General features: G+C 36.9%; 1 non-coding gene across 1 annotated transcript; it reads left to right on the forward strand.

Annotated features, from left to right (window-relative positions):
- Nucleotides 1–1509: 1509 nt before the first annotated feature.
- On the forward strand, nt 1510–1582 carry TRNAG-CCC (transfer RNA glycine (anticodon CCC)). Its single transcript has one exon. It is a non-coding gene; the product is annotated as a tRNA-Gly (tRNA).
- Nucleotides 1583–9654: the final 8072 nt, after the last annotated feature.

Here is a 9654-nt window from a genome sequence, read left to right on the forward strand (position 1 = left end):
AGAGCAAGTCTATGTAATCTTTACAGAATGACACATTCTACTTTCCTTTAGCGTTTACCATTTAAAGAAGCATACTTGTACTTCTAATAAAAAGAAATACTTGTCTTGATTTTTCTGAGTAAGTATAGGTTGAAACACCTTTCTCATTACCAGAGCTCTGTCATGAAACCTGGCTTGTTTGCCCTCTGCAAATTCCTGGTGGAAGTACGTCCTTCAAAAGAAAGAACATAAATGGCCATCAAACATATGGAAAGATGCTCAGCCTTACCAACTATGAATGAAATATATATTAAAACAACACCAAAATGCCATTTTTCAAACTGACAAAAAAAATAAAGGATTGAAATACCCAGTATTAGTAAGGGTTCTAGAAAACAAGTTCTCTTATACATTGGCAGTAGGAGTTTAAGTGGATATAGCCTTTTTAAAAGGAAATTTAACAAGATCTGTCAACATTTAAATATGTAGACATTTTGACCCAAGATTTCCATTTCTAGGAATTTATGCTGCAAAAACAACTTGCATTGTGCAAGCACATTTGTTGTAGCATAATTCATATAGAAAAAAATGAAATTTCTGTCAATGGGGGAATTATTAACTAGATTATGACAATGGAATACTATGGAGCAATGTAATAAGGGAAATCTATTCATATTTACATTGGACAGTATCCTTGATATATTGCTAAATGAAGAACACGGAAGAGTATAGAAAATATCATCCAAATTTGTAAACCGAAATAATTTAAATACCTTAATATATACGAACATTACATATACAAACATTAAAAGTGAATTTACACCAATCTGTTCATAATGGTTACCTCTGCAGAGTCAGATTAAACAGAGAACAGACTGGTGGCTGCCAAAGGTGGGGAGTGGGGGAATCGGGTAAAGGTTGTCAAAAGGTACAAACTTTCAGTTATAAGTTCTGGGGAATGTCATGTACAGAATGGTGACTATAGTTAACAATACAGGATTGTATACTTGAAAGTTGCTGAGAGAATAGATCTTAAAAGTTCTCAGGGCAAGAAAAAAATTGTCACTGTGAGGTGATGGATATTAACTAAATTAACTGTGGTAATCCAAAAAAGGTGCAGGATGGTGAAACTTCACTTCCGTAGTATTTGAACTTCTCTTCAACATAGTAGCTCTTTTGTGATTTTTTAAACATGTATATCAGGAAGAAAAGAAAAGAAGGAAGGAGGGTTAACATTCACTTGGAATCCTCATTCAGATCAAATAGAATTGCATTTGAAAAATAGCCAGGAATCAGAAGGCTTGTTTTATCTGGCCTCCTCTAGACTTGAATTTTATAGGGAAAGCGCTCCAGGACATTGAGCAGGAAGCTTCTTATGAAGAGTCCAGTCCCTCCTCACAAAAAACAGGTGTGTTTTTAGGTTGCTGCGCTAGTCATTAGTACAGCCCACACCCTTTGGGTAGAAAAGAAAGCACAACAACTGCTCTAGTCCTTGAAAGAAAAATTGATTTAAATTCAAAACCAGGGACTTCCCTGGTGATCCAGTGGTTAAGATTCTGCACTCCCAATGCAGGGGGCCCGGGTTTGATCCCCGGTCAGGGAACTAGATCCCACATGCTGCAACTAAAAAAGATCCTGCATGCCTCAACGAAGATCTTCCATGCAGCAATGAAGATCCCGCGTGCCACAACTGAGACCTGACGCAGCCAAATAAATAAATATTTTTTTAAAAATGCAAAAGCAGGGCTTCCCTGGTGGCGCAGTGGTTGAGAGCCCGCCTGCCGATGCAGGGGACACGGGTTCGTGCCCCGGTCCAGGAAGATTCCACATGCCGCGGAGCGGCTAGGCCCGTGAACCATGGCCGCTGAGCCTGCGCGTCCGGAGCTTGTGCTCCGCAACTGGAGAGGCCACAACAGTGAGAGGCCCGCGTACCGCGCAAAAAAAAAAAAAAAAAAAAATGCAAAAGCAAAATTCCCTCAATTCCTTTTGCTTTCTTGATTCTAATATATACTTTTACATATCTGTTTATATCAGCAGAAAACCTCTTCCTTCAGCTACACTTAAAAGTGGACCCCCAGGTGGTCAGAAGTTGCTGATCAGAACTTGCTATAACCAGCAGCTAAAATTAGGCGGATGAGGGGCCTTGCGAAATCAAACTGAGAATCTGAGCAGATGGGTATCCCAAACACTGAGAAAAGAGAAAAGACAAGGGTTCAGGTGGAGGGTCAAGTAGGCAGCCTCTCTTTGCCTCCAGACTCCAGACTCTGTGACTATCTCACTGTTAGGCCTATGTTTCCCATAAATACATCTGGAAAAACAAAAACCAAAAAACCCTCTGATCTTGTCCTAAAGATGGGCATCTTTCTTGATAAGACTATAATCGTCAGGACTCCAGTCTTTTTCCCTGTAGGGCAGCTGAAATGTGGCCAGGTGGTATTGTGAAATTCATCAGAAGCCAACTAATATACGCAACAATTTACCATCACTTTCATTTTCATCGTGGAGACCACTCCTACTAATCCAGACTCTCACAGCCATATAACAATAATCATTTTCAGAATATCAGTGACAAGAGTTTGCCCCTTGTGTGAGCTATCAGCCTGAGACACACAGGCTTGTAATTACTGAGAAAACAGGCATGGAATTTAGACAGAAGGGATGTCCAATCAATAGATTAAGTCTATATTTGGAGGTTCAAGCCTTACCCTTTTAAAAAATACACTAGATTACATTCTGAGTCCCACCAGGTAGAACCATACTCACCTAACTAAGAAAAGTAGAAAAAAGAAAAAAGATGAAACAGATTGGATGCCGACAGTGCAAATGTCGGCAATTCTAGTGGCAGAATATCTTCATGAGATACTTTAAATTTGAGCTTTTTCATCAGCTATACTAAGTAAAGAACCATTAGTTGTGCTCAATCATTGAGGAGTCTGGAGTCTGTGAAGTTCAAGGAGTAGGGGCTTGAGGGGGCTTTAAATCCTTGCTACTCAATGTTTGTCCCCAGACTAGCAACATAGGCATCACTTGAGAGGTTGTTAAAAATGCAGACTCCCAGGCCCCACCCCAGTCAGCCATATGGAATCAGAATATTCATGTTAACAAGATCCCCAGATGATTCGAACTAAAGTCTGAGAAGTGCTGCTCTGAATGTTAGCTGGGAGTTGGACTTGCCTGATTTCAAGCACCAGCATCACGCCTGTAGTAGCTAAATCCCAGCATCCACTCTCATTCCTCATTCTGATGTCCGAACTCTAGGAGATATAAGTGCACAATGGTATTAGCTAATGGTCTAATTGACCAAAATTTATTCAGCCCCTACTGTATGCCCAGCCAAGTCTTAGGCCCTTAGAGAGGAACAAAAGACAAGCCCTGCCCCCCATTCTCAAAAGTGAACCTCTGCTTGGAGGAAGAGAGGAATATAGATGCCAATCCACCTTTCCCACCTTCTTTCCCACTCTTTCTCCTAGTGAATTTCATACTCTAGCCATATGGGTATGGATCCGTATTCTCCAAACAGGCCCTGTGCTTTTCTCCCTTTGTTCTCAATGATCCCTCTGCCTGGAACTTTTGCTGTCCACCCCCATCTTCAACTGTTGAAATCCTACATACCCATCAAGATCCAGCTCTTGCCTACCCTAAATTATTCTGTCTACCCTTCCCTGACAGTGCATTCCCATATGTGCACCTTCACCATTATCCAGTAACACTTGGCTTCAGATTAATGAAAAAGATTGATAAAGCTTTCGGAAGCAAAAAATAAACTTCAAGCGTAATTTCACCTTTCTCCCAGCTAAGCAGAATAACTCCCTTAATTCTTGTACTTAAGGTTGTCTTTGACCTCCTCTTCTCCTTCTAAATGTTTCTGTTTCATTTCCAGAGCACTATTGAAGTAAAGCATTGCCAAAATGGCTTTCTTAGTTTGAAATCAAATTTTAGGACTTCATGGAAATTTTAAATATTTCATTCTGGGATAAAAATACTGGTAGCCAAACACTGGGCTTCACCAAGATTATTGCTTACCCTCCTACATGGCTTAACACAAAGCAACAAACACAGAAACCCAAAGGCCCTAAACCAGTCTCTGAGCAAGTCTCCTGAATTGATGTCAAACACCGGGTGTAATTTTCAGCGGATACTCTAGATGGTAGCATTGTGTATATTATTCTTTTACTTCTTTTTATTGGTTTACTAATTCATCCTTTTATACATCAGGAAAGCCATATGGGTGGAGGGGAGAAAGAAGGTCAAATATTAATTCTATATTAATAGGAATCCATAATGAGGTGAAAATTAATAACAATATAAAGTTTCCAAAATTCTATTGCTTCTTAAGCCAGTTTCCCATCTCTCTTTTCCCCATTGTTCATATTCTCAGAATTGCAGTCCACACCATTGACTTGACTGCCTCACCTCCCACTGACTTGCCAACCCTTTGCAATCTGACTTTGCCCCGCTCCTTCCATACCCTTCTGAAATCAACATTTTTTAAAAGAGTTCCAGTGGTCTCCTGCTCCCTAGGGCTAATCCTAATTTATTTCTCCAAAACATTTGCAAGCTGATTACCCCTTCTTTTTTTCACAATTTTCCCAACTTCTTTATTTTGAAAAATTTCAAGCCTATAAAAAGTTGAAAGAATACTACAATGAGCCATATACCCTTCACTTAGCTTCACCGGTTAACATTTCACCACATTTCCTCCATTCTCCAGCCCTCACCCTCCCTCTCTCTCCTCCTTTTTCTCCCTCTCCCCGCTCCCTCCTCTCTCCCCAGACTTCATGACACTCTAAATACTTCAGCATACATTTCCTAAATTTCAGATACCATTACACTTGAACACTAAGTTTTTCAGCATGCATCTCCTAAGAATAATATTGTCCTCCTACAACACTCTTCTTGATACCCTTGGCTCTCCTTGCCTTCCCTTGGTTCTCCTTCTACCTCTGACCACACCTGTGTAGATGTGCAAGGCAGAGGGCAGGAAAGCATGAAGACTCTAGTCCTGGTTTGGCCACAAACTAGCTCTGTTCTTTGAAATAAAAGATTTCCTTAATTAAATAATATATGCTCATTATAGAAAACAGGGAAAGTACAAAGTTTAAAGAACATTAAAGTATTTAAACCTACAATTTTTTTAGTATTTCCTAATTTATAAGATATTTTACAGAATGGAGTGGGTAGAAAAGATACAGTATTCTCTTCTGTTTTTTAATTTAACATTGAAAATAAGCATCAAAAATTTTTCATAAAACCTTTTTATTGTCTGCATATTATTCTACTGGATATAGTCTTGAAGAAAACGATAACATTTCCATTTTTTTAAATGACCAAAGGGTTTAAACAAGCAATTCATAAAGGAATGTAAACAGCCAAAAGTCCATGAAAAAAGTGTTCAACTTAACTAATAATCAAAAATAATTTTAAATTAAAATAAGACACCATTTTCACCTATCAAACCAGCAAAGATGTTTTAAGAAAAAAAATAATAACCAGGGTTGGAAAAAGAGAAGGGAGAACAGATACTCCACAAACACTGTTGATTAGAGTACAAATTAGTATATTTTTGATAAAATTTAGCAGTGTATAATTCTAAAACTAAAAATATACATACACTTTAACCAGCAAATACACTTATGGGAATTTATTTTAACAAGATAGTTGGGCAATTGTATCACAATGTATGTACAGAGATGCTCGTAGTAGGGGGATTTATTAGAGCTTGTTTCCCATTTAGAAAATAATACGGAATTAACAGTAAATTATGGTACAGACTTACAAGAGAATACTAAGCAGCCATTAAATATATCATTGTATCTACTATTAATAGAATTCTGAGGAAATAAAAAGATTATGTGAAAACTTTGATATTCTATGTTAGACATTTTTATATTCTTTGAGATTTTTGTCCAATGAACATGCATTACTTCTGTAATTAATAGAAAATAAATATTTTTAAATGTATAAATATATCTATTAGCAGGAAATATATTAACAATAAATTGATAATCAAATAAAGTGATTTATAGAAAACATGTATTGTATGATGCCATTGTTAACAGCTGTAATGAGATATAATTTACACACCATAAAATTCACCCATTTGAAGTGTACAGTTCCATGTTTTTTGGTATATTTAGAGAGTTGTGCAACCATCACCACAATCTAATTTTAGTACATTTTTTCATCAGTAAGTTATTCCATTTATGACTAAATAATATTCCATTGCATTGATATACCACATTTTGTTTATCCATTCATCAGTTGATGGACATTTGGCTTCTTTCCATTTCTTGGCTATTATAAATAATACTGCTATAAATAGTCACGTGCAAGTTTTTGTGTGCACATGTTTTCATTTCTCTTGAGTAGCTAAGTAGGAGTGGAATTTCTGGATCCTATGGTTAAACTATGTTTAATTTTTTGAGACATTGTCAAAACATTTTTCATAAGGTTGTGCCATTCTACATACATATCAACAATGTATGAGAGTCCCAATTTCTCCACATCCTCACCAATACTTGTTATATATCTTTTTATTATCACACCAAATAGCCATTCTACTGAATATGAAGTGGTATCATTTTGTAGTCTTGATTTGCATTATTTTATGCCTAATGATGTTGAGCATCTTTTCATGTGTTTGTTAACCATTTGTAGATCTTCTTTGGAGAAATGTTTATTCAAATCCTTTGCACATTAAAAAAAATCTGTTGTTTGTTTTTTTTATCATTGAGTCTCAAGAGTTCTTTATATGTTCTGGATACAAGTTCCTTGTCATATACAGATGACCCTCAAACAAAATGAATTTGAACTGTGCAGGTCCATTTATATGTGGATTTTTTCAATAGTAAATACTATAGTATTACATGATCCACAGTTGGTTGAATCCATGAATGTGGAATCACCGATACTGAGGAACTGCATAAACAGAGGACCAACTATAAGAAGTTATACATGGATTTTAGACTACACAGAAGGTGGGCACACCTAACCCTCACTTTGTTCAAGGGTCAACTGCCTATGACTTTTTGCAAATATTTTCTTCCAATCTGTGGATTGTCTTTTTCTTTCATGGCTGGTGTTCTTGATGTCATATCTAAGAAAACACTGCCTAACACGAGGTCATGAAGATTTACTCTTATGTATTCTTGTAAGAATTTTATATTTTTAGCTTTTATTACATTTAGTTCTAGGATCCATTATGAGTTAATGTTTGGGTGTGGCATAATGTAAGGGATCCCAATTCATTCTTTTGTATGTGGATAGCCAGTTGCCTCAGCAATATTTGTTGAAAAGACTATTCGCTGAGCAGACCCAGTGAATTGTCACTGCTCATTTGTCAAATTCAATTAATTACAAATATTAGGGCATATTTCTGGACTTTCAATTCTATTCCATTGATCTATATCTCTATCCTATACCAGCACAACACTGAGTTACTACTTTTAACCATATATACATACAAAGAGAAAAATAATCCAAAAACAAATACATCAAATTATTAAAAATAAACTATTCTATTGTATGGCTTACCATATGTATTTAACTACTTCCCTCTTGTTGGGTATTTTAAGCTGCCTCCACATTTCACTAAGTAACACTGTGATGAGCAACCCTCCACAAAAACTAATCTATTTCAGATTATTCCTTAGGGTAGATTCCTATCAGTGGACTCACTGGATCAAAAGTAAGAATACTTTTAAGATAGATATAGATAGATAGATAGACAGATGATAGATAGATAGATAGATAATGGAAAAAGGAAGGAGGGAAGGGAGGAGGGAGAAAGGAAAAGTGGAAGGAAGGAAATGTACCAGTTGAAATTACTTTACATAAAACCTGTATCGATTTACATTCCCAATAATATGTATTACTTAGAGCAAGTCACTTATCTCGTGCCTCAGGTTTCTCATCTGTCAAATGAGGTTAACAAAGCAAACCCTCCTTTGTTTACAAGGATACTGCAAGCATCAAATAAAATCCTTGATGTAACAGAGCTTTAATAAGTTTTAAAAGCACTACAAATATATAGGGTATTATTATTTCCATTTATTTTGTCCAATTATATCAACAAGCATTTATTGAGCACTCTTTTCTATAGAGAACTATGAGAGACACAAAAATAAAAGAAAAAGAACAAGAAATTTTAAAAGTAAAGAAAAGATCCATTTGAAAATGAAAATTTATTGACCAGACTGTAAACTGCTTGGAGACAGAAACCATCTCTGGTAGAGGATCTAAGAAAATTATTTTAGTGCAAGAGAATGTGATAGCTTCTATAATAAATGTTATAAAAATCCTTTTAATTCACAGGAGATGAGGATATTAATTTTAGAAGAGGCAAATGAAAAAGACTTTTCAAAAGAGGTAGTACTTGAGCTAGGATCGGAAATTTAATGAGGATTATCATGTTGGGTTCTTATGACCCACTGAGAAGGCAACATTTCTGCAGAGATGTCTATTCTATTTCTGATTCTGTTTATGTTTTTATAGTGAGTTATTTATTACATCTGTTCTATTGTAATAAGGAAAAATATAAAAAGGTAAAAGAAAATGTTTTACAATTTTTTTTTAGTTTATTCCCAATATGATTTGTTTTTCTTATTCTTATTTTTTCCGAAGCTTAAGATGTTATTCATCTAACTAGAAAGTTAGGCTTACCATATCAGACCTGGAGTGGTTAAAGACACCTGTTAATGGTCAAATACTCAGAATACAGAGGTTTGAATGTGCTTCTCCCCGCAGTTCTACTCTAGCTTTTTACACAATTAAAAGGGTCCATTTAGGGCTTCCCTGGTGGCGCAGTGGTTGAGAGTCCTCCTATTCGTGTCCCCTGTCCGGGAAGATCCCACATGCCGCGGAGTGGCTAGGCCCGTGAGCCATGGCCGCTGAGCCTGCGCGTCCAGAGCCTGTGCTCCGCAACAGGAGAGGCCACAACAGTGAGAGGCCCGCGTACCGCAAAAAAAAAAAAAAAAAAGGGTCCATTTGTATAGTTTGACCTCATCCATCATAAGAGGAACTGTCAAAATTATTGACTCTGATTGATCGGGTAAGTTTTCATTTAAACTTATTACTATCATAATCTTATAGGCTTTTTATTATCATAATCAAAATATGCTTGTTCTTCAATCTTATTGTCTTTGTACTTGAAGACAGTTATGCATGGGTCTCTCACATTTCTGTATGTCTTGCAAGCAGAGGAATTGACTATATTATCAAGGATGCTTATATAGCAAATATCCATGAAAGATATAGTATCCCCCTCTGGGTTAAAGTGCAGGTTTGTTTATTGTCCAGTATCATATAAGTTTTCCTCCCACTATGCTCCTGTAGATAAGATTCCCCAGCCAAACAACCTTCCTTATCAAGGGGACAAGGCACAGTTCCTGCTTATCCCTGAGTAGTGGGATTCAGTTCCCTGACATCCTGCAGAATTATTCAAACAAGCAAATCACATATTCCCACAGAAACCAGGAGGCACCTGTGTGCCACCCCGTGTGCCCTGCAAGGCAGGTTGTGTCCTCCTACCCTGGGCTGTGAGTGTGTGTGACTAATAAAGTGCTGTGGCTCTCATCTGGCCAGTGTTGGGTGTCATGTGTTTGGCAATATCCACAACCCTAGGGTGGACTCCCTCCCTCACCAATGGAGTGAAGAGGAGGCGATTAAAACTTCCAG

This window comes from Phocoena phocoena, chromosome X (assembly GCF_963924675.1).
Source record: "Phocoena phocoena chromosome X, mPhoPho1.1, whole genome shotgun sequence".
Taxonomy (NCBI): Eukaryota; Metazoa; Chordata; class Mammalia; order Artiodactyla; family Phocoenidae; genus Phocoena; species Phocoena phocoena.